Source organism: Glycine soja, chromosome 18 (assembly GCF_004193775.1).
Source record: "Glycine soja cultivar W05 chromosome 18, ASM419377v2, whole genome shotgun sequence".
Classification (NCBI taxonomy): domain Eukaryota; kingdom Viridiplantae; phylum Streptophyta; class Magnoliopsida; order Fabales; family Fabaceae; genus Glycine; species Glycine soja.
Window position 1 is genome coordinate 40,648,842 of NC_041019.1, and position 15,990 is coordinate 40,664,831.

A 15,990-nucleotide genomic window follows, 5' to 3' on the forward strand; every position below is an offset into this window, starting at 1 on the left:
GAATAATTATGTTTTATGATTTTAGAGGTTTAGGGATCCATTTATTTCATGTTGGTAAGTGAAACTTTGAAAATTTACATTTGTCACAAGTCACAGGCTTGGAAAATTTGTCATGATCATGACCTTCTTGGCCTAAAGTTAAAAACTTGCATGTCACAAGTCAAGGGTGTGACAAATTTGTCACAATCGTGACCCAATTTGTCTAAAGGTTTAAATATGCACTTGTAACAAGTAATAGGCATGACAAATTTGTTGCTGCTCTGACCTTCTTTGTCAAGAAAATTTTGAAAAAATTTGACTAACATCTTTTAGTAGGAGGCATTATGGATTGAATTAGCCTTAGATGTCTTAATTAGAAATGTACCCTCATATGCTATCTAACCAATGACTTTGGAATCATTGAAAGATAAGGTCTCTAACTAAAGATATGTGTACCTATGTGTAGGGACAAATCCACTTGAGACACAATGGGCGCAATTGCCCCCACACACTTTTAAAACCCTCTTAATGTAATATACACGTGTAATTATAAATTGTTCTTGTAATATGAACTTTGATAGAAAAATTTAATTTATGATAAAAGTATTTCCCCCACAAAATTTTGTATGCGAGTATTGCCCCCACACCATAATATTTATGGATCCGTCATTGCTATGTGAATGAATGTGATTGGTATGATTGTGGTATGAATAAATGTTATATATGTAAGTGTGTGTTTCTACCCAACATTCATTTCCATGTTGCGAGTAAGTGGTGACATGTATCTCACTCCTTTTCTTTGTTTGTGTTTGGGTGGATGTTATTTTGCAAGTAAGCTTCAACTAGATCATGAGGATGATGCAAGAGGAGAAGCATAGGCATCATTATGAACAGTTTTATGTTATGTTTTGCTTTATGGGTTGTGACCTCTAATAGTTATAACATTAAGACTAGCTATTTTAGTTATTTCCTTTATTTGGTTTTTATGTTTTAAACTTGTAATAGCTTTCATTATGGATTTATATGATCTTTGGAGTGTTAGGATGTTTATTATGTTTTATCTATGTATGAGATGTTTGAAAAGTTGAATTATGTGATGTTCTTTATCGCATGAAAAAAACTTCCTTTTATAAAAAAAATTGCATTTTTTATTTTGCAACACTATTAAATAATATAAATATAGATTGGGGGTAAAGGGTGCCACATCGAGCTCCATTAATAAGCATCCCCACCCGTATCTTGGAGAAAAAGGAAATTAAAGAATGAGACATAATGTCTTGATTCATCCTTGGACTACATCATATTTAGGAAGACCCTGCTTTGATACTACTTATAATGCTTGGTTGATTTCAAGGTTGACAATTGTCCCAAAAAACTAATACAAGATTTTTCAGCATGCTTTAGCTTCATTCATGCATTTCCTAGGAAACTTCCCAAGAGTTTTTAAGTCAAACATGCTTAATTGTGGAGTTTTTAAGTGATAGGTCACTAAAAACTAGATGCATTTTATTAGTATAGCTAACACTAGTTAATTTCTTTAAGTCATCCTCAACTGTATAATCTCATACTTGCATAACCTTGGTGGTGACAACAACAATAAAAGCGGCGACAATGGTAGTACACACACACACACACACACACACGTACACAAGTTTTTACAAAAATCAACTTTGATTTTTTTTTTTCGTAACCACTATAGGTGAATAGTAGTACTTATAAGAGTAGTACTTGTAACCACTATATAAAACACTTTTTCTACATCAAAATTTCATATTGCACCCTATCATTTACTTTAGTTCAATAAGATGATTCATATATGAAGATTCACGAGAGGCCTAAACCCCATCACACCCATTATTGACATGGGATTAGAAACACATGAGAACATTGACATTGGAACTTGGAGAACAATATAATAACTTAAATGCTACCTCTACTCATGTCTTCTTCCTTTCCCACCTCCAATTATCATATTGATTTGGAGAAATTGAAGAGAAAAGATAAATAATGCTTACTAGTCCATGCTCCAAATCCTATTCTTTAAATAGGAAGTCATAGTTATTTAAAGGAAAAATTAAGTAATAAAAATACATGTTAGCAGGGGTATTTCTACTTTTGAGGCTTTGTGATATTTGTGTTCAAACAATGATGTTGCCAAAGTACTTTCTCTAGTCTCGAATATAAGCAACAAAAATCTTAATTAATTTTGCCTTATTTAATGAGATTATCTTCAAAGTATCCTACATTAAAAATGGCCAAAGACTTTCTTTATATTTGATATCAAATTCCAATGAAGGGTAGTTTAGAAAAAAATATACTTTTTTAATAAAGATTAACACAATTTAATGAAATTAACTAATTTCCTTAACAAGTGTAAGTTTAGTTTTAAAGAGCCAACTAAATTATCTCTAGCGTTTTTCATTGGGATGTGGGGTCCATTAAAATCTAGTCCTCTTTTTTCTAAATTTTGGGTTTGTTTGTCAAGTTATAAATCAGTTACACAACTTATTTGTTTAGGGGTCCCTATAGAGAGAATATAAACTCGTCTATGGGGTTTCTAATTGGGTGAGGATAGTAGAAATAGGGAGAATGAAACTTCCTACAAGTGAGGAGTAGAATCAATGAAAAGCAAGAAGAGGAAGAAGCGAAAAAGGACTAGAACCAACCTTCCTTTATTAGTAAGATTGCATTTGACAAAGAGGAAACAATAAAGTGAACGAAAATAGAAAAAAGTGAATGGAAATAGGTGAGAAATAAGTTGGAAAGTAAATGTGTTGTTTTTAAGAGAAATTAATGGAAAATAAATAAGAAAAGAGATTGAGAAATGAATGGAAATAAGTGAAAAAGTATTAGTGGACCTCATTCTACTTTCATTCAACTAAACAACCAACATTATTTCCATTCCCCCTATCTCTACTCTCCTCACCCAATTTTTGTCCAACCAAATAAGGCATGAGTGATGGATTAGATTGTTTTATACCATATGAAATTTTGAGTCATTAAAGCTTATGCAAAAAAAGACCCCAAAGATAGAGAAAAAGGAGAGATTTTTCAATAATAGGGAAAAGCATAACTACATTGTAATGAAAAATGAATGAATAATAATAAGAGAGATGAGGTGAACAAGTTTTAAACACTTTGTGATTATGATTTTTTTATAATGTAGAAGTTTTTAAAGTCTCCATGATTGTAATTGTAGTAGCATTGGTTACATTTATATGTAATTTCTCTCAATATCAAGGTTTGTGACAAAACTGTGACAACAATTTAAAGCCCTAATATAAAGGATTACCTTAAATGATTTAGGCAAAAATGATTCATGATTTACAAAGAAACAACTAAATTTATTTTTCAAACTACCAAACTAAGCAATAACAACTACATTTCCATGGTGCCCACATTAACAAACATGTGAACATCACAATGTAAAGACAGATATCACAAGAATGAGGGTTGAATTGTGATTTTAGAAATTTTCCAAGCTTGAAGAAAAACTTTGTAAGATATATAACAAATTTGAACAGAAAACACTTTCTGACAATGAAAATTGATTTAAAAAATAGACAAAATTCAAATCCTAGGTCAGTTTAAAGTAGAAGATATATAACAAATTTGAACTTCATTTATTCTTCATAGGATTCAACAAATCCTAGGAGAATGTCTCTGCAAAGCAAATCTCAGACACAGAGCAATAAATGAATTCTTAAATGCCACCAATTTAATGTTGTATCATATCATGGTATGACTCTTCTATCATCTAATACTACAGGCACAAAAGTAAGAGCAATATACGAATCTCAGACATAGAGAAATAAATAAATTCTTAAATAATTTTCACATCAAGAAGATGTGTTTTGCAATAGGATAAAATGTATTAGGGCAAACATAATGAAGATATATAGGCATAAGCTTCCCTTAAGATGATGTTTTCTTCATATTTTACTTTTTCTCCCCCTCAAATGATGCACTCAACTTTCAACTTTTACTTTTTCTCCTTCTTTTGTTTGACAACTTCTTCATCAAGCTTTCTTAAAAATCATCACCAAAATAATCAAAATCTGATGAGAGATCAATAGGAGTAGGGGAGACATGGCTGCCTGGAGGTGTAGGAGTTCTTGGAGGTTCACATCCAATGATCTTCTTGTAAAAGTAATCCCCAATGAGAAATCATCTCCTAGCTTCTTTCTCAGCATAGTCACGATCTTCAAGAGCTTGAGCAAGTGATTCCCTCGTCTTGAGTAGCTCAACCTTTACCAACCTTACATACTCCCTTTGTTGAATCCACATCCCTAGTTTTAATTATGACAAACCATTAAAAATGCAAATTGAAAGGATGATAGGTCTAAGTGATGACTAACATTATGCTTAAGCGTTTCATTGTTTATTACTTTAAGAAGTAGATATGTTCATTCATTTTGAAGTACTCATAAATGTTTAGAACAGATGTCCAAGTTAAAAACTTAGAAGATTTCATGAAGTCCACGAAGTCCATCGAAATGATGAAGGTTGCTTCCTAATAAACCACTTTTTGAATGATTTTGTGTGAGTTTTTGTGCCATTTACATGTATTTTTTTGGCGGAACTCATGTTTGGATACTAGTTTTGTATTGTAGGAGTATAACCGCTCAATTAAGTGAAAAAGTTTGAAATTGCATGATTTTATGAAGATCTGAAAACTTTGCACTTAATAACAGTTGTCGTACATTTATCACGACCATGGTAAATAGCATGACCATGATAAGAGCATAATTTCCCTCCATAATAGAGTCAAAAATTCGACAACAACCGTGGCCAATTCATGAAGGTTGTGGTTAATCATGAGGGTTGTAGTTAATCCACAATGCCCAAAGCTTCAATGTCACTTCCTACTAGATAGTGGTAGATTTTACCATAGTCGTTGTTAGGGTTTTATTTCATGTTAGATTCAACTTATAGGACAAGTGTAACCCAATCATGATGTAGTAACCGAACTATCGTTCAGGTCATCTCCCAAAAGAATAAAGGAGGGATTTCATGTAATTATTTAACTAAGAACTAGATTATTTTATTTTTTGTGATTGTCACGAAATAAATAACATAAAATAAATTGCAATAATAATTAAATGACAATAAAATAATTAATTAAAGATAGAAATACTAGACTTGGATGTTGACGTCGATCTTGATGAATAAATGTCTAGGTTTGGACTTGGAATTCGCTCGATCCAATGTAACTTCAAAATTCTTTACTCATTTATCTTGCTCATCCCCAATTCACTAATGCATTCTACCCTAGTTTTTGCTTGGTCGTAGATTCCAAACTACTTGCCTGATACCCAATCCCTAGACATACCAACACAAGCAATCAACATTAATGGTCGAGAATTAGCGACCAAGATTATTCTATCCCTAGAAATAATCCCAATTAAGTATTTGATTCATGTTCGGATTTCAACAAGGCTCGCCAAAGCACAAGTTAATTCTTGAATTCATCTATAATATGGCCAATCAAATAAAATCATTAAGTACGAAAAAAAATAAAGAACTTAAGATGAAGTATTGAATTGATAGAATTAAAGTAAAACAAGGTTCATCCTTCCCACTCCTAGGTGGAAGGAATTGCACTCATAAAAATAATACAATGCAACCTAGAGTGTTTAATTGAATAATGGAGGCGTCTAGTAGGTGGAAGTCTAAAATATAATTCTAAGAACTGCTCGGGACTTCTACACCGTTACAATGAATGCCTAGCCTTATATTTATAGAATTGTAGTTGAGTTTAATTAAAGAGATAATCACAATTTCTCCTTAATTCAAATAATTATCTTCTTTTTCAACTGATTTATCCTTTAAAAATATCTTGCTTTTGATTTTCCTAACTTTTATCTTCAATTTTCACAATTTCTCCTTCTAGAACATTCTGTTATTTTGGGCCTCTGGAGCTCTTGGTAGGATGACCTATTTTTGCTGAAAAACTATAAAAAAATTTTTATTAAAAATAACTAAAACATAAAATTCTACCTTAGACAAAGTAAAAAAAATGAATTTAAAGCTAATTTGATTCAAAACAAGGCCTAAAGTTAACTAAAATGCCAAGTAAATGTCACAAAATGCATATGAAAATCCTATAAATTTGACGTTTATCAGTCGTAAAGTGCCTTTTCGGACTGAGGTTTATAGGTATCTAGACTTTGTAAAAATAATCTTTTGCTCACTTTTATCTTTTTACAAATTTGAGAGAACCTTGAGGGCTTTTGAGAGAGTGAAGCATGAACAATATTGTGAGAATGGATCATGATCATCGTTCCTACCTTATTGGTATGTCTATGTCTATTTTGTATAGGATTGCTAGTTTTGCTTTGATCATGAGTAGCTAATCCCCCTAGTCCAAGGGTTATGATGTAACTGTCCAATTGTATTATTCTCTATGTTCTTAATGGAATTCCTCATTGTTTTATGTTAATTAATTCTCTTCCTTATCTTTATTGTTTATTTAGAATCGACCATTCTAATACTTAATCGATTGCACAATAGTGATCATCTGCATATAATTGGAAGATCTAGGTAGAAAATCTTTTACACAGAATCATATGATCAAACTATTTAGGTAATCTCCGAAAGATTAGTTAATCTTTAATTGATCATTGCTAGAATTGATTATATCATTTGACTTAAATTGATAGACCCAAGATCATTGGAGTATTAATTTTGGGCAAAAAGCATCCTCTGACCTTGACCATAGGTTTTGGTTGATTTTGGGAATCACTAAATAATTGGGGAAGGAATTTCAGTAGGACTGGGATTGGAGGAAAATTGGTACTATTGAATCATTACCCCGGTCAATCTTTTCATCACTAAAATCTCTCTTTGCATTAGTTTATTTGTTTTCTTCGAAAAACCAAAACCATAAAAATATTTATATACTCTTTTTAATCACTTCAACTATTAGTTTAATAAACTCGATTAATTAGAAATACAACTAGTCCTTTAGGTTCAATATCCGGACTTTCAAGTCCATTATTACTACCGCGTAAGGTACACTTGCCCTTGTGCAAGCCTTACATATTTTACGCATCACTTTTATCTAAGTACTTGGTTCTTGGCAAAATAATGAACAACAATGCCTTATATAGAAGACTTATCAAAGGCTACATGAAGAGCATCCTACATCAGAATGAAACTATGGCAGAGTCAACATCATAATGGTAAAGATTTGGACTTTGGCTTTCTAAACATTAGAATGGTTCAGAAAGGCTCATAATGCATCATAAGGACAACATCAATTCTTCCATATGATGCCTCACATACAAAATGATACATCAAAAGACTTAAGTTGGGTTTGCACTTCACCTTCCATATGCCACCACATATATTGAAGGCATATTAGAAAGTGAGAGCCAACTACATAAGAAAGATGCAAGCCTGTTAAAAGTTGAAGATTTCTATGAGAAGCATTGATGGAAATCATCAGAATGAAAGATTGAAGAATGTCACATAGTCTGACCTTGGACCAAACACTAACACACCAATTATTGAACTTTAACTTAGTCTTTATGAAGCTATCAACTTTAGAATGCTTGAAGCTGTGAAATGTTAAGAGTGACGAAACTGTGCTACATCAAAATGGGATATCAGTATGAAATTCAGCAGTTGAATTCATTTAGTATGGATCAACATACATCAAAATGGCTCTTTTGATGGGTCTTTAAAATGCCATTAGAAAGGTTCCTCAGGATGGGAACCTCAAAATGGTTTTGCATGCTATCACTTCATGGCAAGAACACCACAAAAGAGAATGTGTGATTCAGACACAACAAAGAACTCCCTTGTCCTAGGGTAGACCACGTTGAAGGGAGTTTCTTAAGTAAAATACGTGTGGTTCAAGGTCAGGTGTGGTTCAAGGTCTGATAACAATGCCCAATCACATGATGAATTGCATATGTAAGGGGCTTCTCATTAGGGACCAAACCAGAGCAATAAGCCTTGAGTCTATAGATCCTTTTTATGGCAGACCAATCTAGACTCTCAAGCTTGGTCTTTTGCTTCAGAGCTTCAAGCTCATGTTTGAAAAGTCTTCCAGGACAAGCCTTGACATATCTGGTTGGTGGATCATCTTCATCTTCTTTAATCAGTAGCTTTTTGCCTTTGTAAAAGTTGGCCTTTTGATACAAATGAGTTTTTATCAACTACTAATTGAAACTAGGTCTCTAAAGTGGCTAGACATAAAAACTGTGACCTAAGCATAAAAGGCATATGAGTATTGAGCCTCTTAATCCTTCTAAATGAAGCTTGTCTTGATTGAATTTCCTCCTTGTAAGCAGACAACTTCATTATGAGCTTATGACTAGTCTAATTGCTCCCAATCTTAAAAGGTTAGATTGTACTCAAGTGCCTCTAAATCAATGTCATCAATCTAAAAGGTCTCTACAGACGTAGTGTGATCCCAAGAAAGAACAACATTGAGGGCACAAATAAGACCCATGAATTCTTAAAGATCCAAGGAAGTATAGAAGGGCAACTCAAAGGGTTAAGCTTCCTACATTTGTAGACAGTAGCGCTAGGAGGATATACCTTTCCTGCTATTGGCCTATGCTCAAATATATGATCGTTCAAATTGGTAGCACAAATTTTTTGATGGGGAGCTCTTGAAAAAATGGTTCATTTTCCCCATAACATCTTAGAGCATCGACTTCTTAATCAAGATGTACTTCCCTATAGTAACTATAGGGATAATTGAAAGGATTTATCCTAGGAAAGCCTTATTTCCTTAGGTCTAGCAGACTAAGCTTGTCAAGCTCTACATCTTGCATTTCTGGATGAAGAATATGAGAACTAACTTCACCTTTCTCCTTCCAGACTCTGTTGTAAGTCTACCACTTCAGAACTCTGTATCCTTTAAAACCATGATACAATTTGGTATTAAGATTGGGATGAACAATGATGTCTAGTTGCTTCTGAATAGATTATCTTGAAGGTAAGATCCAGTCTATTTCTTGTTGTTCATTTGGCCTCATTTTTCTTTTTTCAGTCCTAGGGAAGAGGTCTATCAATCAGATAGGCTCTTCAGTCAACATCATGATCTTCCTTTGCTCCAAACACTTAGTCATGATGATGGAAGCTTTCTTGAGAAGCTTCCATGGAGGCTGGATCTTTGAGCTTCAGTAAGGTCCTTCAATGGTGATTTTCAGCCATGGAGTTGCAGCAGAAGATAAAAGAGAAGAGGTGAGAGTAGGCGCCATCTACTAGAGAATAAGCCATGGAAGGAGAAGCTTCACCACCAAGAGAGTGCATTGGATAAGAAGCTTAGAGTGAGAGCTTTAATGGAGGAAAAGAATGAGAGAAAGAGATGGGGATGTGGGAATTGAAGGAGATTAGGGAGAAAAGTTGAACTTTGAAGTGAGTCTCACAATTTTCTCATTCATCAAAGTTATGACAAGTGTTACACATGTTTCTATTTATAGTTTAGCACATGGAAAGCTTTCTTGAGAAGATAGAGGGTAGCTTCCTTCGGAAGCTAGAGGAAGAAAGCTTCCTTGAGAAGCTAGATGGGGGCTACTCACACCCCTCCAATAGCTAAGCTCACCCCCATGCCAAAATACATGAAAATACAATGGGAAACTTTCTTGAGAAGCAAGGAAGGTAGCTTCCTTGGAAAGCAAGGGAGAAAGCTTCCTTGAGAAGCTAGAGGGAGGGTTACTCACACCCCTCCAATAGCTAAGCTCACTTACATGCCAAAATACATGAAAATACAAAAAAATTCTATACTACAAAGACTACTCAAAATACCCTGAAATACAAGGCTAAAACCCTATACCAATAGAGTACCCTTAACCTGTACCCTTAATTTGTAGGGTACCCTACAAACCTAAAATGGCCAAAATACAAGGCCCAAAAGAAGGAAAACATATTCTAATATTTACAAAGTGGACTCATACTTAGCCTATGGGCTCAAAATTTACCCTAAAGCTCATGAGAATCCTAGGGCCTTCTCCTGCATCTCTAGCCCAATCTTCTTGGAGTCTTCTATCCAATGCCCTTGGGGGGTAGGATTGCATCACATAACCTCTATGGAGACAGATTTTGGCACTTTGCATATCTCCTCTAAGCGTCTAAGTTTGTCGACATCTATTATATTAGACTGATTAGCATCAATAAGTTGTTCATCAACATCAGACATTGGCCTTGGTCGAACTGGTGCAATTCTAGGGTTTGTTTCAACAATGTCATCTTTTGATTCTCTAAGATATGCTTCAATAATATACTTAAGAATGGCCTCTTCAAGAGCTTCCTTCTCTACAAGATCCATGTCTTTAGGAACAATGATGGTTTTTTTCTCTGCCTGTCTTTGAGCAACATCAGGAGACATGATTTCAGTTGCATGTTCTACTAAAGGTTGGACTCTTTCTAGTTCATTCATCTTTGTTTTCTTCATCTCTTGTTCAAATTGTTCCTATATTGATTCAATAATAACAAATTCAAGAACTATTTCACCATCTATGTTCATCATAGCGGCCTTCTCAACAATCTACCTCTGAACTTCTTAAACAAATAGTGTCTTCAAAGATTCCTGAATAACTTCGTTTGGAATTTCTTTAGATAACTTTCCTACCAAGTTGGCAATCTTTGCATCTTTAGTCAACTTCCTCTTATGCTCTTTAGCTAATAGAGCTTTCACAGAAGTAAGGACACCTTCTTCCAACTCCAAAGCCTGCTTCCTTTCCAGAGTCTCATCCAACTTTGGCCTTTTTGTGGGCTTCGACCATAGACTTCTTCTTAGCCTTAACAAAGGTTGAAACTTCCTTTTTGTTGATGGGAGAAAAAAAGGTTTAGGTTAAGTGTGAAGGGGTGGAGGAGGTGGTGATTGAGGTGGAAGGGATAGAGAAGGTGAGAGTTGAGGTGTAGGAGTCACAAGAATCTAAACATCAGATTCTTAGTCCTTAAAGGGTGAGGTTGGTTGAGTTTTGGGAGATACATGAATCTGAGATATAGATTCTTGAAGTTTGGGTGATAAGAGAGATATAGGCTGAGGTTGGGGGTGTTTGACTGTTTGGTTGCTGGTCGAGATTCAAGTTCAAACAAAGAGTCTGGAGCCTTCCTATTTTGGGTTGTTATAGGGAAATGGGTTTAAGGTCTAAAGGTGGTTGTTTCTTTGCCTTTTTGGCTTGGTATGATGTTTTGGGTTTGGATGAAAGTGGGGGGTCTTTTCTTTTTGTGGCTGGTTTGGGTATGGGTTGGTTAGGTTTTGGTTTGGCTTGCTTCTCCTAAGTTTGTTGAGATGTAGATCTAGACTCAAGATCAACATTTTGATCCTGAGTTCCTGTCGTCTGACCAACCACAGATTGTGGTTCTTACCTGGGGTCCTTCTTGACCTTTCTCTTTATATGCTTTTGAGCATACTCTGGGAAATTATCAACAATCCTCATTTTCACAAAGTTCACTCTTTTAAGTTGTGTTTCCCTTTTAGATGGTGTCATACCAAACACATCAACGACAATATCCCTCAATCTTGGTGAAAAACATACCATAAGGGACAAGGTTCTTCTTCATTTTGGGGTTGAATTTGTCTTTGAAGCCTTGCATCCAGTAGTAGAAAATGACTTTAGGCAGATTCACCTTCTCACCCACCATCACTTTATACATACAAAACCTATCCCTATTGTTGAATCCAAAATCCTTGGTGTTTTAATGATGACAAACCTTCTTAACACAAATTATAAGGCTTATAAGTTTATGCCTACTAATGAGTTTGCTTAAGTGTATTCAAAAAAGAACAATAGTTGAAGTAAACTCTAGGTTGTCATGAGTCACTCAGAAAGGATGATAAGTTTCAAATCTGAAAAGAAGACTCAAAGTGTCCTTGGCTGTATATTGTAATGAAGAAGTCAACATGTTCACTGGATGAAGAGAAAATCTTCAAGCCATGAGAAGTAATCAACAACTAAAGGATAAGAAGAACATTGCAGACATGAAGATCTGCACAATGAACATGACATGAAGAACAACATTGTTGCAGCACACTCTTAATGGAATTTCGTCGATAGGATGAATTCATTTTGGACATTGTATCTGAAGTTCCAGGAATCCAATTGAGCTGTTCTTGGTTTCTATGGAAAGCTTCAAGAAATCTCTTCAACTTTCATGAACAAGGCATGGTTTGATACAACTTGAATCATAGAAAAAATTTATCCTAAAATTGCAGACATTGGTTTGCTTGAACAACTTGATACATGTGGCAGCATATGGAAGGGGTGTTGAATTGTGACTTCGCCTACTTTACCTAAAACTTTAAAATTTTTGAAATTTTACTCAAGATTACCTTGGTGTTTAGAAAGTTTTGACATAGAGGTTCAAAAACTTATATAGTTAAGCTCTCTAAGTGGTTAGTCGCAACACTTATTATGAAATATTTGATATGATTATGAGAACCTAATGTCAATGCACATTTACTTATGTTCAGAAGTTCATTACTTAAATAAAAGGATTTCTCAAAATATGAAAAACTTAGTTTAAGTTATGTAGATGAAGTACTCAAAATGTTGTCCTCCAAAAGCTATTACTCAGAATGTTGTTTCCATCTTTTCATACACAAAACCAGTTTCATGTTTTATGAAATCTTTCATAATTTGATGCATATGATTGAGCTAGTCTAAGACAAATTGTGTTATCACAAATATGTATACATTCTTATGCTTGTTATGAAAACCTTCTTATCTATACATTCTAATATATGTCATTCTGATGCTCATTTTTTATGCAGATGCATTATATATGACATCAAATAACATATTGTAAAGAGGAAGGAAAAAGTGGATTCAACACAAAAAGTTTTATGTTGGTTCACTCGAACCTTGGGCTACATTCAGTCTTCACCCAAATTGATGAAATTTCCATTAACACAACCAAAACATGCTGGAATTTTACAACTGTCAATCACTTGTTAGACTTTACATTATCTCCCTCACCATAGCTCCATACTTAGTCTTGGCTTGGAGATAACCTATCTCAACCACAACACCAAGAGAGAGACAATTTAAGTATTCTTCACCTCTTTAGGTGAGCTTATCCTATATAATGATTCTCCTCACTCTTGGGAAGCAAAACTCACTCAACCACGACACCCACTTAGTCATGGAAGAGACAATACAAGTATTTCTTTCACCTATTTAGCCTACCCAAGTATTATTTCACTCTAGCTTCTTTAGGATGTCATCTTAGAGACTCTCTCTAAGCTACCCACTTTCCATGGGTTCTCTCTATTCCTTCTCTCACATCCAAAATTAACCTACATGGTTAATTAGGGATACATACAAATTATATAGAAGAAGAATGTGTTTGAGGGGATTTTATAGTAAATCAACACTCATGGGTTATATCTTCATTGATGCTTTTGTTGTACTTTACTTCATTTGCTTCCTTTCAGCACATAAAAGGATTATGGAGGGTGGGGAAGATGTAATTTTTGTTTCTACACTGTGTAGGTGGTCTCCTACCTTTTCTCATAACTTCTACAGCTGTCCTTTTGACCGTTTTATAGACCCACAGGTAAAACTTGTCGTTTAACAGTTGGGTCTTTTCTTTTCTCTCTTCAAATGCATGCTATAATTCTGAAATGCCCTAAGAAAATAGTTGTTGGAAGTAGGGCCCTTAGCTTTGTAGCAACTTCTTTTAGAGGTTGAAAGTGTGTCAGTTGTACTTGATTTGACAAGTTTGAGTTGGTTCTGAAATTATCCATTATGAAGAATAATTTTGGTAAGCTTCTAAAGGTATATCAAAACTACATTCTGATGTTGCTGAGAAAGGACCTATTTTGATGTAGGTTTCTTCTAATGAAGATAACATGATATGACATTGTAGATAGCTCAACTTCATCAATCCAAACCTTTTATCATAACACAAATCATTATGAAGTAGCATACTTCAACATATGTAACATGTGAAGGTTGTTGTTGTTGTTGTGTTAGTGTTCTATCCTTGGTTTAAACTTCACAAAGTCTCTTCAGTCTTCATTCTAATGTTGCACATTAGATCTTCTCAAGGACAATCTCAGCTTTCCACTTGTGCATCTTCTAATGTAGTTAACATTCACTTTCTGATGTGCCCTCAGTGTATGTCGTAACATATGGAAAGTTCAATGCTATCAACCTCAGTCTTTTGATGTGTCCTCTATATGTGTGGCAACATATGGAAGACATGATGTTCCCTTTGAGGTGTAATCTAAACCATTATGAAGTTCATTCTTCAAAGTCAAGATCTTCATCATTCTTATGTAAACTTTGATGCAACTTCATTCTGATGCATAGATACTACATGATCTTGACTTCAATACATCATTTTGATGTAGTCATCTCAGAATCTATCTTGTTTGATTCTGGTCTATCATCAAAGTATCATTCTGATGCTCCCATTCTCAAAGTTCTCAATTACACCATTTGATGTTGACTCTGGTATAGTTTCATTCTAATGTTGTCTGCTCAATATAGCCTTTAATAGATCTTTTGAGTAAGGCCTTCTTAATGTCTTCGCAAAATGATATGATTGAAATCTTCAAAGGGAAGCATTGACTTCATCATAGAGATGGGCTTCTTTCAAATCTTTTGAAGCCTCTCACTTGAAAGCATAGTTGAAACATACATTCTCAGTTGTTTTGAACTCATCAGAACATTTGCTATGTTATGTTCTTTGTATATATTTCATTTATAGATATTTTGGCTTGGCTTGCATAGCTTTCCTGCATTTGATGTTGTGCTTTGAGATAGTTATCTAATGTAGATGGAAAGGCACTGAATGTTCTTTTTATAGGAATACTTTGATTAAATGACATGACAAACTTGTATTCTAAACATTCTGTTGTGAGCTTCTTGTAGCATATTATGCTTGCTATTGTTTCTTTATTTCTTTGACCCTTTGAATGGCCAAAATAGTTTTTGATGTCTTCTTGAAAGTTGTAGAGAATTCAATCCTTGACATTTAAGCACTGGTATCATGTCATTTGGACCACTACAACATAAGCAATCTTCAAAGCATTACCGTTGTGTTATATTGTGAGGACAAAATGACATCTCTATCTTCATGATCAGTTTCTTCCAAGATCCAAGCCTTATTAGCCCATGACTTCTGCATGAAATATTTATCATAGGTTTCCACATCCATTGAGATAATCTCAAATGCACTTTTATAGCTCAAGGAATCTTCAAATTAATGCACACATATTTAGTTGCCCAGGCAAACCAGCATCTAAAACTTCAGGCTTAATTTTATCCATGATCTAGATAGTATCAAACCACGACTTGTTCATGAAACTTGAAGATATTTCTTCAAGATTTACATAGACACCAAGAACAACTCAATTGAATTTCTTGAACTCTAGATACAATGTCTAGAATGAACTCATCATGTTGATGAAATTACTCTCTAAGTCTGTTGCAACAATACTATTCTTCATGTCATGTTCATTGTGCAAATCTTCATGTTTGCAACATTCTTCTTGTCCTTTAATTTTTTATTACTTCTCATGGCTTCAATTTTTTCTCTTCATGCTGTGAGCATGTTGACTTTTTCATTGCAGTATGCAGCCAAGGACACTTTGAGTCTTCTTTTGAGCTTTCAAGCTTGTCATTCTTTTTGAGTGACTCATGACATCCTTGAGTTTACTTCAATTGTTGTTCTCTACAAAATTTGTCTTTTTTGAATACACATAAGAAAAATCATTAGTAGGCATAAACTCATAAAGCTTATGATTTGTGTTCAAAAGGTTTGTCATAATTAAAATGCCAAGGGTTTTAGACTCAACAATCTCCCCCTTTTTGATGATGACAAACCTTTAAACAAAGCTAAGTCTTTTGAGGGGTTTCTCAACATATAGATTATAATCAACTCCCCCTTAACATATGCATCCATTTCAACATATGATAAATATTCATTAAGCATAAAGATCATATATGAAGACATTTTGTTCAAACAAAGATATGAATGAATAAAACATATAAATCAATAAGGCACAAACATATCATATCAGATCATATCTTTCATATC